The sequence below is a fragment of the Dama dama genome, chromosome 33 (assembly GCF_033118175.1).
Source record: "Dama dama isolate Ldn47 chromosome 33, ASM3311817v1, whole genome shotgun sequence".
NCBI classification, from domain to species: domain Eukaryota; kingdom Metazoa; phylum Chordata; class Mammalia; order Artiodactyla; family Cervidae; genus Dama; species Dama dama.
The window spans coordinates 35,329,345-35,352,409 of NC_083713.1; the positions used below are offsets into that span (position 1 = coordinate 35,329,345).

Genomic DNA, 23,065 nt, shown 5'->3' on the forward strand with positions numbered 1-23,065 from the left:
ACCACAAAGATGTCTTTTCTGACAGGAAGAAAGGCTCCTTCTTAATTCCCTTCCCAGCTTGTAAACCACAGCACCATGGATGGAGGGAGCACGCAAATGGGAGCATAGACATTTTCTCCTCGGATAGAAAGTTCCCTGCCTGCTCTTTGGAGGGCAACTAGTCTAACTATAATAGAAAGAGAGTGTGCTTTCCTTAAAGAAATTAAACACGACTGTCCACAATGTGCAAAAGACTGTGAAATTGAAAGTGTGTCCCTGGAGTGGATAAAAAAAAAAATAATAATAATAAGTGGCAACTCAAAACAGACCACTGGCAAATAATCAATTATCTTCTGAATGACTGTATAAAACTCCTGTTCGTTTTGCCAGCCCAATGGGGAACCAGCTGCTACATAAGAGGCAGTCAGTTTAGAAGTGGGAGTTGTTTTCAGTTTTACTTCCAGGGTACCTTTGTGTGAACATCCACTGTCCGGCATGCTGATATGATGCAATGTTAAAAGCTCATGTGATTGTTTTGCAGAATTAACCACAAAACAGCAAACTCATTCAAAAAGAGATGTGTTGCCTGTTTGATCTTTGGGGTCTTAGTATTGGCTCACATAGCTTCAGTTGTTAAACCTGGGGTAACAGTTAAACTTTCCGAAAAATTAAAGATGGGTTGAGTAGAATTTTGCTGGGTTAGCACTAATTTAGTAAATTTGAGTTGAATGTATTTGGCTTCCAGATAGATTTAGAGCTGGTTTAAGCATAGGAAATAGGAAAAGGAATGATATTTTACTACTGGCTGCTATATAGATAAAATGGGTAGAAATTTAGACTGTGTTGGAAGGACACCTATGAGCAATAAATGCTAATGGCTGGCTGGCTGGGGTTTTGTGTAGTGAAATTTTAAGTGAACCGTAAAATGTAGGGGTTTAAAAAACAATACACATTTCTGATAACTTCCCAGAAATATGGGCCCATGAAAATGTACAAAATTATCCTGCATCTCTCTAGCAGAAAAGTATCATAGATGAAACAGTTTTGAAAACCCATTGAAGGAAAGACTGTGAAGGAAGGAAATACTGTAATAGAGAGATCTTCATTTCTCATTGTCTTTGCTACTTTTTTTAAATGGGGAGGAAAACTTGCTCAAAATCTGAGCAGAGTTTAAGTCCCCTTAATACAAATCACAAGGGATCCATTCCTTTAATTAATAAGACCCACTTCCCGCAATCCCAGGTAGTCAGTCCTAGTTACACCCAGCCTGCCCCTACCACACACAGACCCACATGCACATGCATGTAATTACAGATGAGGACATAAATGCTAATTGCCTATAGATAGACAACTAACAAATGGCAGTACTGGGGTTTATCAAGTCATGTTTAGCCATTAAACTGTCTTTGCTTTGACTCCTAAGTCACTTGTCTGTAGGCTGAAGAGTAAACTATCTTTTGTTTACTGACATTTGAAATTCAGAATAGTTCTTCAGCAGCTTGTTAGCTTATTCTATGATAACATACTTAGTCTTCATCTGTCCTCCAGCCATCTTAAAAAGATTTCTTTTTTTCTTAATACATACTTATGGTTTGACTTCCCTGGTGGCTCAGATGGTAAAGCGTCTGCCTACAATGCGGGAGACCCAGGTTCGATCCCTGGGTCAGGAAGATCCTCTGGAGAAGGCAGTGGCAACCCACTCCAGTACTCTTACCTGGAAAATCCCATGGACGGAGGAGCCTGGTAGGCTACAGTCCATGGGGTTGCAAAGAGTCAGACACGACTGAACGACTTCACTTCACTTCTTCACTTGTGGTTTAAAAAGAAGAAAAATAAGAAATTCAAACAGCACAAAGCCGTATACAATAAAAATAAGTCTAATCCTTCCCTGCCCTGGGGTATCCCACCTCAAGGGGTACACACTTTCCCAGTACTGTCCTAGGTCAAAGATTCCTTGAATGTGCAAATGGTCATGTATATATCACCCTCCACTTTCCCAGTTTACATGGATGGTTACACACTATACAGCAGAGTTCTGCTTGTTGCTCTTTTCCACTCCAGCTATTAGCAAAATCTCAGTCAGGTCTAACTTGTCCATCAAAGGTGAAATTATTTGCTGTGTTGTAAGAGGCTGGATGAGATCAAGTCTTTGACTTAACTCTTTCCCAATTTGTAAAGGATACAATATTCTTTCTTTGTATCTTGCAGGCATTTTTAATTGATATGTTGTCAGCACTTCCATAAATATTTCTGTGTGGTAGTGATTTTTCTCACTGAAATATATGCTGTGACAATTTGGTATATTTCTCCACCTATTAGATAACATCAGTGAGAAGGGAATGAAGCAACTCCTACTGGGTGCATCGGTTCTTTCATGCCTAAATTGCATTATGCTGCTATGAAAATTTGGAATAATATAGCACTACACAACCACTAAGGCTACCCAGAGGCCTTGAGAAAACTGATAAATCTCCCAAGAGAGAGTTGACTCTTTTTTATACAATAAGATCAAAGGCAAGACAAGTTATTTTCCCCTTAATCCCTTTTTTTTTTCAAATGTGTTACAATATTCAGCCTTCTTTATTTGGTAATTTTCTTGCTCATTAATACATCAGCAATTGCATTTATGAGTTGAAGCTTATGTTTCATCTTGGTGTTTGGATAACAGGACTGAAATTGGGTTTTATTACTGTGAGCAGTTGTTAGACATACCAGGCATACCAGGTGTTTCAGTGACAATCTCTGCAAATTTAGGAGAAGGAAAAAAAGTTTCATGTGAGTTTTTACCTAACAAATAATAACAATCTAATTACCATTGTAAGAAATGCTTATAAAAGAGCCTGTTCTTTTCACTTTCTTGAAGCCCATTTGTTTATCTCCCTTCATAAAGTGACTAAAATATTTCAGGCCACCTGAGATGCTGTTTCAGAGTTAATTCAAGAAATGGGTTTTCATTAACTTAGATTTAGAATTTCATTTAATATCTGGGGATAGCCAAGGTTTATTCCTGTGCTTCTTGAGGGCTTTATCCAGAAGAGTTTCTGGATCACAGCTTCTAGTTCAGGGGTGTATCTAACTCGATTTTGCATGTGGAAATGCATTTAAAGAATGTTTTGGGTAGTTTTTTTTTTACAACTTAGATTTTTTTTTTTTTCTTTTTGGCTGCACTGCATGGCATGTGGGATCTTTGTTCCCTGACTAGGAATTGAACCCATGTCCCCTTCATTGGAAGCTTGACATCTTAACCACTGGACCAATAAGGAAGTCCTGCTTTGGGTATATCTGAGAATAGGATTTCCTAGTAATTTAGGTTGGCTGTTGGGTTTAATACCCCTGCTGCTGCTGCTAAGTCGCTTCAGTCGTGTCCGACTCTGTGCGACCCCATAGATGGCAGCCCACCAGGCTCCCCCGTACCTGGGATTCTCCATTAATAACCCTGCTGCTACTGCTACTACTAAGTCACTTCAGTCGTGTCCGACTCTGTGCCACCCCATCCCTGGGATTCTCCAGGCAAGACCACTGGAGTGGGTTGCCATTTCCTTCTTCCATGCATAAAAGTGAAAAGTGAAAGTGAAGCTACTCAGTCATGTCCGACTCTTTGCGACCCCATGGATTGCAGCCCACCAGGCTCCTCTGTCCATGGGATTTTCCAGGCAAGAGTACTGGAGTGGGGTGCCATTGCCTTCTCCATTAATAACCCTAGTTCCTCTCAAATTATTGAACCAATGATCGCTATGACAATAGAGCCGTGTACATTCCAAATTTCTTCTGGAGTCATTTCCTCAAAATATTTCTTTTCCTTTGTTCTGTTTTGATTTTCATCTTGCTTCTCGTTTTGTTTCCAAAAAGTAATTTGGGTTTTTGAACAAATGTGTTGAACTTATCATTCCTTCTTTAGATTCTTTTTGCATAATTACCATAGAATTTCTACTTATTTTTTAGTGGACAGAGAGTACATTTATGGTCTGCTTAAAGAGTTGGATACAGGGACAGATTCATGTGTGCACACAGATGACATGGTTGTTTTGACTCTTTTCTGGCTATGAAACCGTATATTGGGTATAAGGAGTGGATAGTATAAAGAGTTTCTTGAACATTGGATGAAAGTTCAGAAATACTCAGTGTAATGTAATTTAGGCATGAAAGAACCGATGCACCTAGTAAGAGCTGCTTTGTTCTTCTCTCTGACGGCGTGCAAGGACAAGTAAGGGCAGCTGGGCATGCTTCCCAAGAGGGGCTGCTTATGTGCACGCCCTCCTCAATGTGCCCATGGCAGCCCCTGGGACCGCCACAGCCTGGGTCCTGGCTCTCAGGTCATTATACACAGATGAACATCCTACAAACGCCCCTGCGAGATGCCTCGGGTGTTCCTCTACTTTTCAAGGAACCAGTTACCTACCACACACAATGGGCTCCCTAAAACTACCCTTGCTCCAAGGACAAGTTACCCCAAGAAAGAAAATATCAGGATTTTTTAAAAATTAAAACAACAAAAAAGGTCTGATGGTGACTGTTTTCTAGTCCCCTTTTCCCCCTTTCCCTTTAGTAGCTCCCACTACTCTCAGGGACTGCCTGGAATAGGTGAATGATGTGGTTATTCCTAGCTTTTCAGTTTATACTAAATCTGGGAAAGTAACCTGTAACTACAGATTTCACTGCATTCTTAAGCTTCCAAACACAAAATTACCATATATATATAAAAGTTCCAGAATCTCAAAATTGAATACATTGTACACTGTAACTTCTATTACATATTTCTGAAATCTTTTCATCAAAGTATGACTAAGTCTATTTTTTACACTATTTGGCATGACATACAGATTCTACCTCTCTTACCATTAGAGTTTGGCCAAGCGAAAGAACTTATTGCTGGTTACATACAGGCTTCCCTTTATTACATTGGCCTTCTCTTTTGTGTTAGGTGATTACTGTAGAATTCCTCCTGAATTTTCAGCCTCATTCAATCAACTTTGAGTGAACCCCATCTTAACACACATGCATCCACCCACACACAGATACACACACACACACACACACAGACCCACACATGCAGACGTACACTCATCTGTCTGACATCCTGATCTTTGACAAATGTCAAATTTTGCAAGGCTCTACCTCTTCTGGCACATTTTATGCCAAAATGTTCCATTAGAATTTATCAGTGTTTATGTTTCTAGATTAGTCCTTTTCCATTACAGAAGTTGTTTTATCATCCCTGCTAATTAAATTTGTTGAGAGTGAGGAGGCTTCCTAAAACAGAGTTCTAGGGTGGCTTCAAATTTAGCTGAATAAAATCAGTGAGGATTAGGTAAGGGTGGACCTGACATCAAAACAGCATTAGATTTAATATCCTTATTGGAAATATGATTTCTGTTTTGGAACTTTTCCTCCCTTCATCATCATAAGGAATAATATATGTCTTGGCATTATTTGTAATTTATTTTTCTCCTAGAATGGAGTCTGTCTGTAGAGCTGGATTCTTTGGATGAACAAAAGATAAGTACAGGCTTCTTATTGTTTGCTTTCAGTCAATTTGACTTTTAAAGATGGCCTTCTTTCTGTTTTCCATTTTCAGTGTATACCTGCTTATACATATATCTTCAGATCAATAAAAGAGTGGATATTTAAAAGTGTCTGTGGTGGCCAACAGTGGGAATCATGCCAGGCAACTTTACAATTTAAATTCTTCCTGGGCTCTAAAGGTAGATGAGGCCAACTTTCCTTTTGACTCAGCAGGCAAGTTTTACTATGATAAGAGTATTGCTATTTTAAAAAGCAGCTCTTGAACAATCTAACTCCAGAAAGCATTCCCATCCTGTGAAATAGTACAGAAGTGCCTGCTTCCTTATTGATGAAACAGTGGAAAATAATGCCTGTTAGAGGCAATTTTAATCATTTAATAGCTTGGCTTCTGACTCTTCTAACCCAGACTCTCATGCCACATCCAGTGTCCCAGTTTTTCTGATTTGGTAGGTGGAGGCAATCTAACCTTCTCAAGTTTAGCACACTGCAGAAATTTGGCTTGATGAACCCCTCTAGGAGTGGGGCCTGACTTGTTGGTTACACCTAGGGGCTGGATTAGTCCTAAGCATAAGTTTAGCTTTCAAGTTTTATGCTTTTATGAGATACCTTCCTATTTTTCTTACTGTTTCATTATAACCGTATACATTTCATTTCTAATTAAGTTCTGTTTTAGGATGATGTGTCATTGCTTGTCTTAAAGCTTCTGGATGTTTAGAACCCTTGATATCCAATAAAGAGTAAAAGGTGATCGATCAATCATCAACATCAAGAAAAAAATTTATTCAGCTCCCAAATTATCTCTTGGTATCCCTAAAAGAGAGTCAACAACCAGTGGGTAATATTCATTCATTAATAATCTTACAGATGTATTTATTTTATACATGAATAATCTTGGGGAGATGTATTTTGTTGCTCACACTAGTTATGTATCTGATTGTTTGCCAAAGAAAAGCTACTTATTCCAAATCTGAGTCATTTGATTTAAAAATATTCTTAATCTAACTTGACATTGTTGAAAGGATTTTTATAAAAAGCTACTGAAGAAGCGATGAAAGCTTACCTGGCTTAAGTCATTTATTCTGTAAGTACCTCACCCAGGTCTTCTGCACTGCAGGCAGATTCTTTACTGTCCGAGCCACCGGGGAATCCCTCTAGAATCTTAGTAGGACCCCATATGTCTCTGCTGCCTGGAGTATTTAGAAAAGGAGTTATCTTTGCAAATATAGACCTGTGTGTGTGTGTGTGTGTGTGTGTGTGTGCGCGCGTGCAAGCAAACATGTACATTGTTTTAACACAGGGTATGTTTTAGCATAGCGTCGCATGATAGCAGAGCTGACAAACACATTAGAAGCCCCTGGTCTGACTTCGCATCCTCGGCTGGAAAGCCCTCTTCAGTTATCGTTCTCCTGCTAGAACTCTTTTCCTTTGTGAATTAATAAAAAAAAACCCTTCTTTCTTTTTTCTTCCCATTGATTAACTGTGAGGGCCTGTGAAAAATAACTAGGCCTAGAGACTAGCACATAATGTAGATTTGTTCTTCAGCCTTTCCCCTTCCTCTTTACAGGGCAATTCTAATCCATTTGATGCTGATACACTTGATGCTTAAAAGTTAAATACAACAATGAGTTTTATCCTAATTCTTGTTAGTAAGCTAGAAAGTGGGTCAAAGTCCCAACCACCCAAAAGAAATAATTACTTAGCACTCAGCATTAGCTCTCTAGAGGATGTGAATACCTGATTAGTATGTCACCATCTTCATTAATAATCTATCTTTTCTTAACCTGATTGGCGCTAAGTACTGTGCCAAAATTAAAATCAAATAACATGAGGTTTTTGTCTATAAACAGTTACAGTTTAATAGATACTTTTCATCATTCCAGAATGCTCTCCTTTCAAATACAGATGAGTATAAAGTGTATTAAAATTACACAACATCCTGTGTGATGCGGGCTTTCCTGATAGCTCAGTTGGTAAAGAATCCGCCTGCAATGCAGGAGAACCTGTTTTGATTCCTGGGTTGGGAAGATCCACTGGAGAAGAGATAGGCTACCCACTCCAGTATTCTTGGGAATCAGTAATACAGTCTCTATGATAGTTCTAGAAATTGAATGAAATCAATGATAGGAAATGAAATAAAAGAGTTAATGAAATTTATGGGAAAGCTCCTTTTTTATCTACCTTTCTTCCCATCTTCAAGATTATTCATAGGTCAAGACTTTCACCTCTTCAGAATGAGACGTATGGATACCAAAGCTTCAGATTCTTCTTATATTCATATTAGGTCTTGGCTTCAGTTTATCAAGACATCTCTATAACTTAAGTCCACAGCCATAGATTGTTTAGATAGTATTAAACATAGATTGTAAACACATTCTTCTGTCTTTCTGTTACTTTTAGAACTAAGGAAAAAGAAAAAGTATCTGTAAAAATCTTTCTAAAATAAATAGTAATAAAAAGTAAAAACTACTGAAACTATCTGTTGTACAAAATCTATTTTGCATTTCACACTAACTTCCATTTTAGGGATTCATTGGTGAGGGGGAGGAATTGCTGTAAATAGACTGAAACCACATAAATATTTTAAAATTTCATACTTAAATTACTCTGATATAAAACATTAGTAATGATATTTTTAAAAATTAATACTAATGCCTTAAGATAATAAATCCAAAATAAACTGAAACCATAATTTGGTTCTGGAAAAGTTGATAATGTTATTGTCATAGTTTTATCCATAAAAGCAGCAGAGATATATGAAGTTTAAATAAAGCTAAGTGTCACCTTCAATTTTGTAGCCATAATACTTTTCTTTTTTTTTACTTTTAATTTTTTTGTTGTTGTTTTTTTTTTTAAGTTTTCCCTGTTATCAAACTCTGTTCAGTCTCTGGTAACAACTTTATATATTTTAATAGAAGGAAATAATGCAAAAGCTCTAGAACTAGACTTAATGGCTGAAGATTGTACCTATTTTTGTTTACCATTGCAACTCCCAGTGCTGACATAGGGCCTGAGGTATGACAGAAATAATTCATATTTATTGAATGCTTATTCTGCACTAGAAGTTGTCTGCGCATGTTACATGTATTAGTTTGTTTAATCTTCACATCAATCTTTTGAAGTAAGTGCTACTTTACAGATGAGAAAACGAGGCCCAGATTAGTGGACTATGTTGCCAGTAAGTAGTAGAGTTAAAATTCAGTCTGGAAATCTTGCTCCAGACCTTGTCTCTTAATTACTGTTATACCATACCGAATGTATTAGACAAACTTTAAGTGTTGAATGAATAAAAGAGTGAGAGTGAATAAACACACAAATCTACCCTTTTCTATTTAGTGGTCGTCACCTCAAGGTTTTCAAAAGAAAGTATGTTAGCACAAGACACACATGTTTAAAGCAAGGTGGCTGTGTATATATTTGAGAGGGCATGTAGAAAGATGTGCAGTTTGAGTGAATGTAGGTCTTTATGAGTTCTTCAAGGTCATTTATATATATATACATATATTTCCAGTATTTGTTAAGCTTACAATGAGCTCAGTACTGTTTTTCAGTAACTCCTTTCAAATTAGTATATATGAGTTACATATGAGAGACAATAAAAGGAGTAAGTCTTAGCAAAAAGAAAAGAGAAGTGGTCAAATTATTTAGGTCTAAGGCACAATCAGTTAGTATTCGTTGTGCCACAGTAATTGGTCAATTCCTACATGCACTGCTAAGTATGTGTTTTGTTAAAATCACTCATTTCCTCCAACATCTAGTTTTCTTAACTTGTCGAACAAGAAAGACAATTAGAATTGAGTTTGTCTGGGAACCAGTGAAAATTACTCAGCAAATATAAAAAAAATTGAGAAATTATGGATGATAGGGTTATGGAAGTTCAAAGAGTGTTTGTGAGGTCTACGAGATGGGTGTGGGAATAATTCATACGTTTCTTCTTAAACAAGCCAAAGTACATAAACTTCTTTACCAGAACATCTGCTAACTAATCTAAGCAAGAAGTTTAACTGTTTAATGTTTAAACATATATTTTATATTATTGCCTAAATTTGGGTGAATATACTTGCTCAGAGTAATTTCAGAATAGACAATTTACCAGTTTATCTAATGTTTTGGTAAAATATGTTAAAAATGTAGAAAACCTTATCCCTAGTTATTAATTTTCTAGGCTCATTCTTAACATTTTTATTGGTGAAATTGTGTGTGTGAGTCTGTATGTTAGGTAATGGATCTTTCCCTGTCACCTTCTTCTCTTTTGTGGAATTCTCTTCTCTGAATTGCCTGACACTAAGTGATATAAATTTCTAAATATAGGCAGAAAAGCTGTTATTTTTTATTTAGCTTTTACTGTGTAATGGAATTTGTGACAAGATTATTTGCTACAATGTTATTTTGTATCTTGATTAGTGTTCTTTGTAAAGGACCCAGAGATATGTGTACAAAAGGTGCTATATGAGCTGTGAATGGAGGAGCAAATGACCTTCATTCAAATATAGCCAAGTGGTCATTACCAAAGTTTTAAGCAATTTGAACTGCCTAACTGGAAGTATGACAATAGTAATTGTGGATGTCCTTAATGGATAGCTGTACACACTTTGATCAGTGAATACCCTAACTTCACTTTGAAAGAAGCAACTGCAACTAGGTATAAGTTTTGCTTGAATTAAGTCCTTTAAAATTGGCATTTTAGAAACTTCTTGGACAACCCTAACCTGCTGAATGTCTTTACACTAAAAATACCATGGTCTGGTGTTGTATATCATAAGTATGTTTGTCTATGATGTCATGACTTGCTATCAAAAGTCTTTTATCTCTAAATAGAATAAATTGAGCTTAGTGGTGCTGCCAATATTGTACCTGTTTGAGTCACACAGTGGCCACCAGCAGAGTATCAACCATGTAAACTTTCTCTAGTAAAGGTTAGCTCTCATTTTTTAAAGCATTACATTTCTAAATGAATACAGAATGTAAAAATTGGCAAAAATGTTTCAGATCCCTTGCCAGGCAACTCCACAACTCTGTCACCCCTCTTTAACCACAGTACATCTCCCAAATCATTGATTTTCAAAAGCATCTGAACAGTAAAACTTTTTGTTTTCAAACCAAGTCAAGCTTAGAACCCCAAATTATAAAATGGATAAAAGCAGTGAAAGGATAGCTTTAAGTCTTTAGCATTTGCCAGAAAATACTTAATTGTGGCATCTGTGAAGCATCTTTTGTTGGGTTGGTGCAGACCCCTGGGTTCCCACTGAGTCCAATTTGAAAATCACCAGGCTGTCCACAAGGCTTAGAGCTCTTTAGAGCAGAAACTATTCCTTTAGTTCCTGTACAAAGTCCTAGTGTTGCAAGGAATTCAGCAGCTAACTAAAAGCTTCCTCATCTAGAATTTACTTATCCAGCTACCCCAAACATCAAACTTTATGTTAGAAGGTATATGCACTTTGTTCATAGGAAAGTCCTGTAAGCTCTCATCTTCTCTTTTCACAAAGATCACATAAGCTTAGTTGTCCACTTTTTCTGTGTCCATAAGAGACAGTCTAACACCAGGAGAGAAACAGAAAATATATAAAAATCAGAAAGTGGAACTAGAATTTATCATGGCATTTTAGGATCATTTTAATACAGAATCATATGTCTCCAAGTACATATTCCATTATAGCACATTGTTGCAATATAGATGTCAGCAATAATGATGTTTAGTCATTATGAAGAGGGAGGGAGAGAAGAAGGGAGAAGACTGGAACACACAGAAAGGCTTGACATTTAATAATTTGTGATGAAAACCTTCCTGAAGCACATCCTTACTTTTAAAAATAGAATATGTCCACCATTATTTAACCTGTTTTGGCGGATATCTTCTATTTTTTAAAGTATGGATATGCTTCACGAAGGTTTTCATCACAAATTATTAAATGTCAAGCCTCTTTCTGTGTGTCAGTCTTCTCTTTTCTTCCCTCCCTTCCTCCTCACAGCCTGTAGGATGCAATGAAATGAGCACATTGAGGCTATCAAAGAAAATCTGTGCTCAACCTCTAGCTTTCTAGCTCCATGACCTTAGGCAGTAGCGTTCCTCAAGCTCTCTGTCTGTGTAGTGATGAGGTTTAATGAGATAAGTGATGGGCAAATTAGTTAGAACTTAATAAGTGTTTTCCTTTTATGCTCAACATGGATAAGCTCCAGTTATTTACACTTTATCATCTTCTGAATTTCATCTCGTAAACTCATTGTTCATGCCGTGTTACCTTTAGCTTCAGCTTGGTTTACTTGTTGCAGTTAGTGAATCATTCAAAAACTCTGTAGCTTACAACACGCTTTATTATTTCTCATGTTTATGTGGGTTGACTGGGTGCAGATGGGCAACTCTTGAAGTACTGTTGGCTGGGGCTGCAGTCATGGCAGGACTCATTCATGTGCTGGAATGGCCAGTATAATCATTCAGATGTCTGCTGTCTTGGTGTGGCTGCAGGGAGGCTGGACTCGGCTGGGACACTAGACAGCTGGGCCTCTCTCTGCTGTTGTCTTAGGGCCTCTTCCTCTTGGTCTGGCCCCTCCATGTGGTCTCCTCAACAGGGTGGCAGACTTCTTACATTCAGGATCAGGCCCCTAAAAGTGTAAAATCTTATGACTAGAACTAGCTTGGTGCTTCTTGCTGTATTCTACTGGGGACAGGAAATCAGAGTGTAACTCAACTCACTGTGGGGAGGAATTAAAGAAAAGCTGGCAATGGAGAAGGAAGTGGCAACCCACTCCAGTGTTCTTGCCTGGAGAATCTCAGGGACAGCGGAGCCTGGAGGCTGCCGTCTATGGGGTCGCACAGAGTCGGACACGACTGAAGCGACTTAGCAGCAGCAGCAGTGGCTTTAATGTAACATCCAGCCAAAGACTAGCAGGGGGGTACTCTTTCTGCCGCCTTCTGATGCCTGTGTCAGAATCTTTCTCTATCTCCTTTATACTTTAATAAAACTTTATCACACACACACACACACACACACACACACACACACACAAAGCTGGCAAGTGTGGTTCCTTGAAGGCCATTTTGGAAACTAGCTACCACAGTATTGTTTTCCTAATTCTTCATCCCTAACCCAGGTAGTGATGTACTTCAGCAGTATAGGAGAGCCCTTTTTATAATGCTGCTTTAATTTGGAAGCAAAGAATACTGGCAGTTTTATATGTATCAACATATGAGATGATTGCGTTTGGTCTACTTTTAAGACTATTTTGATATTGATGAATAGAGCAGCCCATTAAGAATACACTTGAATCAAATGAAGTATATTTTATATAGGATTTGCTTTAAAAAAAAAAAAACCTACCAATTTGGGGTTATTACCAAATCATACCAAAACACTGATGAACTTAGTTTTCTATTAAGCCATGGTTCTTTTAAAATTCACTTTTTCACCTCATTTGCATAAGTAGAGCTCCACACTAAAAGTGGCTGGAGCAAAAATAATGGGAAACATTTTGCAGTTAAACTCCAAGACAAAAATGTGTAGGAATAGGAGGACTGAAGATTGATTATTGTTAGTCTTCTAAATTATTTATGTTGTCCAGGTTATTTGGGTAATTTTTGATGTACGAAAAGTATACATAAGCCTTTACTATTTCCACAAACGTATAAGGCAGTGGCTCAGTATTTCTGAGTGAGGGACCTCTGAGAATCAGATCCACTCTCTTTCTTGAAAATGCACACATGCTCTAACTTCTGCATACAATATCAAGGGTTTACAGATTGTCAGATGCATCCATGGATTCCAAGTTAAGAACCCCCTGTTGTGGAGGTCATTAAATCTCTAATGACGGGAAAAAATATACGTTTCTCTTGATATTTTATTTCCCAAGGCAGGACTTCACGAATGGTTTAAAAAGAAAAGTGCCTCTTTGAACCATTTAGACGATGGCTATTGCTTTCATTCTGTCAGGATGATTCTACCTATTTCATTTGACCATCCTACTGGAGGTGAGAGGTAGGGTAAAGGCTGAGGCCAAAATCAAAAGAGCAACAACCAAAACAAAGTTCAAGGATTGTGTTTTAATTCATCTCTGCTTTTGAGGGTTTGGGGACTTCCTTGGGGTTTATGGAAGGAGCAGGGGGATTTGGGTTTCAATACTGGATTTGAGGTACAGCTCAGACAAGTGCTGTGACCTTAGGCAAGTCACTTAAGCCCTCACTGTCTTTTCTTTCCTGCCTGCCTGTGTGCGTGTGTGTCTGTTTGTGTGTCTCTCTGCCACTCTCTCTGGCTTTTGCACTCACTCATCTGTCTCTTTCACTCTTTCTTGTCTCCTACTTTCTGTCTCCCACACTTGTTCTCTCTCTTTTAGTCTTTCTCTATGTCTTTCTCCCACTGTCTCTCTTTATATATCTACATATATAGGTACATGTACATCTGACATAAAAATATTTCTGTGTACCTCACAGAGAGCTGGCGACAAAGAAGGTGATTCAAATGCTTTGAAGTGTTCTATAGCTTTTACAGTGCAAATTTATATAAATGGCTGTTCTTGTTTTATGAAATTTGTTACTGAAAAATGACCAGATTATAATGGAAAACCACAGAACTCGGAGTCAGGAGCCTTAGGTTCTAGTCTTGCTTTTTCACTCACTTGCCGTGTGATCTGAGACCAGGCTGCAAGTCTGCTGGAGTCTGTTTCTTCGGGTATGGTAAACAAGGGTTACACGAGGTGATCTGGAGGACCCTTTTCAGTCTCTGATTTTCTGTTTTTATCTTTAATCTTGTGGAGTGGGGAGAGGTGAGGTTTGCCTTATTTTGGTCATATTATGACACAGTTCTTAGGCACTTTGATGCCAGTAGATTATATATGCCAAATTAATGTCATAGGCAGATCCCCTCTGCCTCTGCAGTTCGGTCTCATGGGACAGTTACCTGAGAGGACTAGGCACATCCCATTGTTTATTTTTTCACAGTCATCAAAACGACAGCTTTTAAAAGCATTTGCAGATTACATTCCTCTGGGGCCAACTTTCCTGATGCTTTGTACTTCGTTTTAGTTGTGGAAGGAGGACTTCTCCAGGTGACTAATCTGTTTGATATATTGAATTCACCAAAAACAGAGGGGGCCTTTGTTCCTGTCCTTTGGCAGATTGGCTCTCCCCGTTTTGTAACCTTTAGTGCTTTTGTGTTGTTAAGTTAGAAGCTTTCTGTGTTCTTCTTGCTGGGTTGGTGTTGTCTGGGACGCGTGTATCTGTACCAAAAGGGAACTGGGCTCCCGTAATTGTGGCAGTGTTTACTTCTTCCCATCAGTGTATCTGCTCTCTTTTCTGAAGTAATCACTATAATTATACTTCAATGAGTTGCGTTCTATTGTGTCACCCGGCCTATCTGCTAAACGTCACTGTGTTTTTCTTATCTGAGTGCTCTCAAATGGGGAAAGTGAGATGTGTTGGCAAGCCACCTTCAGTCAAATTAATGTGGGTTCAGTGTATTGTCAACAGAGATGGTGGTGGTCCCTACTTATTGCATTTCAATACAGTGGTACATAAGCTGACTTTATGTTTAAAATGAAACGTTTGTTTGGCCGAGAGTTACATATATATGCTAATCCTTAAAGAACAGTACTATTTATTTTCTTACTATTTCCATTTTAATGTCATTTCATTGGGACATGCTATAGCTATATTTTTGTTAGAAAAAAAAGAAGTAAAGTCTTCAGATTTATCATTGTAAAAGTTTGGACATACTGAGAGGAGTATGACTTTGTTGATTTGAAAAGTAAAATGTTGGTTATCAACCCCTAATTTATTTTTGGCCTATAATCTCAGTGAATATTTTCAATGAAATGCACAAACTCCCAAACATTTTATAATTTAGAGCCTCTCTTATAAGAGTTTAATAACATGGCTACAATGATGTGTGATTCTAAAATACACATTACAACACTTAAATGAATTTAGTATTAGTTAACAAAAAGGAGATACAGTAGAACAGAGGTGTTTCTTTTTTATAAAATAGAGAGCACTTTTATTTATTCATTCATCTATATTTATCTAGTTATTTGATGTAGCATGTGGGATCTAGTTTCCCAATCAGGGGTCGAATCCAGGCCCCCTGCATTGGGAGAGTGAAGTCTTAGTCACTGGGCCACCAGGGAATTCCTGATATTTCTTTTATATAGCACCCTATGTTGAGTTAGTCCATAATACTGTTGAAGATTTTTGAGCAGATTCATTCAACTTATATTGACCTGATTTGACAGAACAGTAAAAATTCAATAACCAGAAAACTAAACTTTTCCAAAAGTCATATATACATATTTACATATATTGTAATATATTACAAATTACATATTTAATATTCTTATGAACAGAAGTGGTGAAAATAATTTTCATCCTTAGTTTCTACTGGAAATTGCTATGTGACAGTGATCAATTTAAATATGCAAATACAGTCTGTTCTGGATTTACCAACACCTTATTCTTACAGTTGGAAGACTATATCATCACCTCACATGTATAAGGAACTTTTGTCTCTCATTTTACAGAAATTGGAGAATGACTGACTTGGACTCAAATTTATATTGAGTCCTGGGTCCCATGCCATGTGTCTTTTAGTCATATATAGTTCTAACTCAGACTTCCTATTCCACACCAACAATGCCTTTATTATTATTTTTTTTTAATTGGAGGCTAATTAGTTTACAATATTGTAGTGGTTTTTGCCATACATTGACATGAATCAGCCATGGGTGTCCATGAGTTCCCCATCCTGAGCCCCCCTCCCACCTCCCTCCCCATCCCATCCCTCTGGGTCATCCCAGTGCACCAGCCCTGAGCACCCTGCCTCATACATTGAACCTGGACTGGCGATCTGTTTCATATATGATAATATACATGTTTCAATGTTATTCTCTCAAATCATCCCACCCTCGCCTTCTCCCACAGAGTCCAACAGTCTGTTCTTTATATCTGTATCTCTTTTGCTGTCTCGCATATAGGGTCATCGTTACCATCTTTCTAAATTCCATATATATGTGTTAATATATTGTATTGGTGTTTTACTTTCTAACTTACTTCGCTCTGTATAATAGGCTCCAGTTTCATCTACCTCATTAGAACTGATTCAAATGCATTCTTTTTAATAGCTGAGTAATATTCCATTGTGTATATGTACCACAGTTTTCTTATCCATTCGTCTGCCGATGGACATCTAGGTTGCTTCCATGTCCTGGCTATTGTAAACAGTGCTGTGATGAACATTGGGATACATGTTTCTCTTTCAGTTCTGGTTTCCTTGGTGTGTATGCCCAGCAGTGGGATTGCTGGGTCGTATGGCAGTTCTGTTTATAGTTTTTTAAGGAATCTCCACACTGTTCTCCGTAGTGGCTGTCCAAGTTTGCATTCCCACCAACAGTGTAAGAGGGTTCCCTTTTTCTCTGCACCCTCTCCATCATTTATTATTTGTAGACTTTTTGATAGCAGCCATTCTGACTGGCATGAGATGGTACCTCATTGTGGTTTTGATTTGAATTTCTCTGATAATGAGTGACGTTGAGCATCCCAACAATGCCTTTAGTGTGACATAATCCTTTTTGTAAGGTTCTTACTATTTTGTAGACTCGCCTGCAGCTATAACCATTGCACTTAAAAATGCTATGAGAAGGTATTACTGACCTACCAAATGGATCTTTGGAAGGCAAAACCATTCTTAACTTTTAGACTGCTGACATCGCTGTAGTATAGTATTTTCATTTTCTTTTTGAAAGAATACCTAAAGTTAATTATAAAATGCAGAAATGTCCCATTACATTTCTAAATGAAATATATTTGCATGAAGAAAAATACAGTGTAACTACAAATACTTCCCTTCGAAGTAATGGTCAGCTTTTCCCTAGAAGTGACTATGGAGTTACTCCAAAAGATTACATTCACATTATCTCTTAGTTTTTTTAAGAACAGAGGAAATGGAGAAAATTATCCTATAAAAATTTTAAAACAATTTCTCTCTCCAAAGCCAAGGTTATATAATTGAGTTTTGTATCTCAAGATCTTTTTATAGTGGATCACCAAAGATAAGGGCAGTAGCCTGGCTAGAAGATTAACTAACGATTAAACAATGACTGTGTTAATGATTATACTAATATAAATACTTAGTGTTGCTGACTATTTACATTCAATTTCTAAGTCTGTTATACTGTATATGGTGACCAGTATTGTAGTAATAGATTGGTTTGTTGATTATTTACTTCTTTGTATAGTTAGTTATAGCTACTCTTTCTGAGTCTGAGTAATTCTCAGTTGTTAATCTGCTTTTAGAACCTTTACTCAAGCTTCATTATTTAAAATAGGTTCATCAAGGGAGACTAGTTAAGAAATAGTTAATGGTCTTCTTGTAAGTATAACCAGCTTTACCTTGGGAGCCAAAGAACACATGCCATTTCCTAGGAAGGTAATGTTTGGACAACAAGGACTTGCTCCCACACTTGCTGGGATATGAGAAAGTCAAAATAAGATAGGAGGTGCAAGAGCTCAATATCAAGAATCCCAAGGTCCCTCTGCTCACCATGGTTAAGCCTAGTATCAGCATAGCTTGGGAGTGGGAATGTGTGAGGAGAGGTATAGAGTCCTTCCCAGGAAATATAATACTGAATTCTCTTCTCCCTGTCCCATTTGCTGTGTTACTGCCAGCAACTCCACTTCGTTTGGCATATCCTGACACTCTGGGTGTATCTGTATATTGTTTGCATATTTTCCTTGGCATGCTACTGCCTAGTATACAAAATGGAGGATGTGTTTCCTATTCTGCTCAGATGTAGAGTGTTCATGGTTGCTAATGCTAGGATCCTTCCCAAATGGGAAACCAGACTCATTTCCTACCATTCATATAGCACATTCCTTATGATCTAGGCACACTTCTCTTCTTTCCCTGAACATATACCCTATCCTTTCATACCAGCAAAGCCTTCACATGTGGTATTCCATCTATATTTAATACAATCCCACTTTTCCATCCTACATGATTCAGATTTATTTATTCATCTGATATACAATTAAGCAGGACCCACCCACCATGGGTCAAGAACTGTTGGTGATCTAAAGATGAATTATATTCAGTACTTGCCTCTGAGAACTGAGTTCTAGTAGATCTGTAACCGGACCTTCCCAGGTGGCTCACTTGTGAAGAATCCGCCTGCCAATGCAGGAGACTAAGGAGACATGGGTTCAATCCCTGGGTTGGGAAGATCCTTTAGAGGAGGAAATAGCAACCCCATTCCAATATTCTTTCCTGAAAAATGCCATGGACAGAGGAGCCTGGTGATTGTAGTCCTTGGGGTCACAAAGAATTGGACACGACTGAGCTTGCAATGCAACACAGATATATAACCTACTCTATCAACTGTTGTTAGGTATTCCTTCATCTGAGTATCCACAGTGTTCTGTAGGTTGCAGGCGTCTGAGATAAGGCATACATACACTCTCCTACTTTCCCATTTTTTCAGTTCCTAAAATAAGTTTCTTAGCATAACATTTGAGAGAGAAAGAAGGCCTTTAGGGGTAATCTCAGCCAGCTCCCTCTGTAGATGAGGATGCAAATGATCAAGTGCTAAGTGAACACAACTAATTATTAGAGCTGAGACTAATTACCGAGATTTCTTTCTAAGTCTGGCATTGCTGTCATTGTCCCACAGGGTTTATAAGTATTTCTGGAAGCTTTTGGGAAGCAGTCATTAACTCTGTTGGATCACTAGGGTGCCAGTGGTTAGCATCATCCTAGGCTAACAGTGTGTGAAACTATACCACAATGGCTGGAGAGTAAATGTACTTTGAGAAAATAACTCTCAAAGGGTGGTTTACATGCTGGTCATCAGGACTCAGCCATTCCCAAGTGACCTAGCCCAGAATAGTCTATAGTGACAGAGAAAGAATATTTCATTCACCTAAAATGATAACTGAACCAATCTATCAGATTAGGTTGGTATATGATTATACCATAACAGATTAATAATGCAGTTTTGACAGATAAGTGTTATTTATTACTGAAATGCATCATAATATATAAGCATGAATTTTGTCAGAAATCTTTGGAGCCTGAATGGTCTAAAGAACATAGCCTCTATAAACACAAGGGCCTCACACTTATTTACTAGATTTTAATCTAGTAAAAAAAATTAATAAGCTCATCCTTAATCATTACCAACAAGAGTCATATAGTTCTAAGAATATTTGTATCCACTGAAACCAATTTATATTTTTGGATACTACCCTTAATATTTGCTGCCACTGCCATCCTATTTTCCTTTTCCTCATCAGATTTCTAACTCATTGGGAGGACTATCTTGAAAATTATGATTATGTTCCAGTATGTGGCTTTTTCATTTTCTAAGAAGGTGTAGGGAAGCCAGGGTTGTCTAACAGAAATCTCCCTACCGTGGTGGAAGTATCTAGGTTCTAATCCTGGCTATGCTGCTCCTGAGATGCGAGAACTCTGAGCCTCAGCCCCCTCTGCTGTGAGATGAAGGGACTGAACTAATGGCCTACAGAGACCTTTCAAGCTGTATGATTCACAGATAAGAAATTGAAGGTTTGGGGCTGTTGATTTTTCTATTGTTTTATGAGATTCTCCTTTAGGAATCCCTGATTCTGAGATCAGTCAAATACAGAAGTCAGAATGATGACATTACTGTAGATATTCTCTGTAAATAGCATTAAACTGCGCAGTCCTAACTTTTCAAAATGAAGTTTGAGGGAAATCCACTGCCAGAGAGCGCTTCATTAACACGCACTGTGTCAGCAACTGCAGCAGCCTGCCGCCACCATTATTAACATATACGGCAGTCCGTGAACATCATTGGCAAGGGCTCCAGGTTCCGGGAAGCCCTCTGGGTAAAGCCCTGCTTAGCAGGTTTAATGTGAAGAGTTGGTGTCATCCTGATCAGCTGCCTCTGACAGAGTAAACATGGCTCCGTCTGTGCTGTCCCGCCCTGACGGACTGTGGGTTTCCGGCCCGCTGAGCACTTGATGCCAACCAGTCTGTTAAGGGATGAGGAAGAGACTCTTTGGGGATCCTTGGTATTTATCACTGTTTAGGAGACTTGAGGTTCACAGGACCAGGACCGATAGCTACCAGTTTTATTCTAAATATTTAACATTTGCTCAAGTACATGTTGAGGAATTTTCTCTTGGCCCTTTGTCTTTAGTATAAGATGACACTCCCGTTCTGCTTTAGCATATTTGTTAACCTTATCTTTTGTATAATTAAATATAGTTCAAAGACCTAGCATTAGAATCAAAACAGCTGGATTTTTTTTTTCCCCCAAAGTCAGCAGGTCTTGATTTACTCATGAACTCCAGGATGGAAGGAAGGGAGATGTTCTTCACATAAGAAACTCCCATTTCCAGAGAAATGAATTAAATTGCTTTTTAAGTAAAGACCTTAAAAAGTATAAAACATACTTAAAGTCAGTTGTTACAATTATGTTTCCTAGCAGGGAAAAAAAAAGTATAAATAAAAACAATTGGCATCTAAATGTAGAAATATATGTGTAGACACACACATAAGTACACATATGTACTCACACATGTATATGTATGTGTGTGTGTTTGTGTACATATATATGGGAAAGATGGTGGCAGGAGGTGGCAGGTGGTAGAACGTGTGCTGGAAAAAGAAAGTGATAAATAATTAGTGGAGATTTTCATGAAATTGATCAGGAATAGACTGTATCGTCTAATTCTTGCATTCTTGTGACATAGCCATGAAAGTGTTCTGTAGTTCAGTCTTGTGAAATTTTCCAGTTCAGTATTTTCCATATCTATTGATTAAGCATATTAATTTTTACATAATTGAAAAGTTTACCATTTTATAATGATGTGCTGATTCTACAACAGGTGGAAATTCTCCAAAAGCTTCTTATTTTAAAAGTGAACGTAGCTTCAGGTGAACAGTGAAGGGGTTTAGCCATACATATGTTTGTTGATCGGCTATACCCCAATACAAAATCAGAAGTTAAAAAAAAAATAGGTTTTCCAGTCACACACATACACAAAAATGAATGTAAAGGTATGAGATTTAGAACAACAACTTTTACTGGTTGAAAAGTAACTGATTTTCTACTTAAAACTAATGTCTTTTGGATTTTTTGTGCTGCTGCTGCTGTTCAAGGTATAACTGTTTCCCGTTAGTTTTCAGTGTATCTGTGCTCACTCCCCACTGAAGAAAGTAATGGAACTTTCAGGACTGTCTTGAAAATATACTGATCCACTGAAACTTACTTCCTTAAGGGAAAGGTATCTGAGGGGCCATATCCATGATCTGAGCACTACAGGAAATATTAATTGTGATAACTGAGTCTGAATCTTTTTCTTTGTAAATATCTAAGGGAGTATGAATATGTTTGCCATGTGTAACCTTTACCACCTATACTGACTTATTGCCTTTAAAGTAATCTGCACAGCAGAGTCTGTAATTATTGACTGCAACATATGTATCAGGGAAGTAGTCTTGCTGAAAATTTAAAAATTTTCCCTAGGACCTGCCAAGGATAACATTGAAATGATTAAATAAAAATGTTTTTTTTAAGCATGAAAAATTTTAAGTGTAGAAAAAAGTTTTGAAAGCAAAGCCAGTTATAAGAAATGATGCAAAATCATATTTTCAGGATATAAAGCAATTTCTAGTTAGTCCCTATGATTTTTTTTTCAAGTTAAGAGCATTGAAAAATAAAATAAATGCATTGTATCTTTAACCTTGAGTATGATTATTATTTCTTTTTGTGACATAAATTCTGTTTGGCTATTTTGAGTAACAAGCTAAAAACATTAATTTTAAACAAGGATCCGTAAAAATTCTATACTTACTGGGATCTGTAAAAAATCAGTTTTGCTTACTGGAGGGGTATAACGCTGTTTAATATACCTTTCTCTTTGCCATTAAATTAGATTTTTTTTTTTTTAAGGGAGAAAAACTCATAAAGGAAACAGCCTTGGAGATGTAATATGCTCTAGCACATTTAAATAATTAGACTTCTGTCTCATTGAAATGTATGTGCTCTAGGTTTGATAGTGATAAAAGCATGAATATTAGTATGATTAGGAAATTACAGCATGTCACAGCATAATTGATTGATTGATAACTGAATGAAAACTAACCATAAAGCACGTGAAAATAAATGTGTGTTCTGCAGTTACTCAAGCAGACTCTTCCCATCTACCCACTTGCAAGATTAGTAACTAAAATGCTCATCTTACAGGCAAAATGGAATTGATATTTTTTTTCCTTTTGCTTGTATCTGTGTGTGCTTTAATTATAATACTGGCAGCGGAAGGAGTAAGAGGATTCTAAGTGCTTAGTGTTCAATTTGATATTTAATTGTTCCTCAAGACTTATCAAACGAACACCACATTCCTAATTGACTCGATGAGCAATTAGTATTTTGGAATTTACCTTTCAGAGGCTCAAGTTTTAAACGCAAAGCCCCACTAACACAAGAGTTAATACACTCTCATCTCTGGAGAACTGAATTTTCCATTTAAAGTACCATTAATTTTTAAAAAGCATTTTGTCGGTTTTTTCTGCTTGTGTTTTTACTATCTTATTCTCTGTCTTGA

General features: G+C 37.4%; 1 protein-coding gene and 1 non-coding gene across 2 annotated transcripts in view; both read left to right on the top strand.

The window, feature by feature from the left end:
* FIGN (fidgetin, microtubule severing factor) overlaps positions 1–23,065 on the top strand; it is a 125,357-nt gene that overhangs the window by 75,707 nt on the left and 26,585 nt on the right. The gene's annotated exons all lie outside the window — the stretch shown is intronic.
* TRNAC-ACA (transfer RNA cysteine (anticodon ACA)) lies at positions 1,578–1,650 on the top strand. The gene has a single exon. It is a non-coding gene; the product is annotated as a tRNA-Cys (tRNA).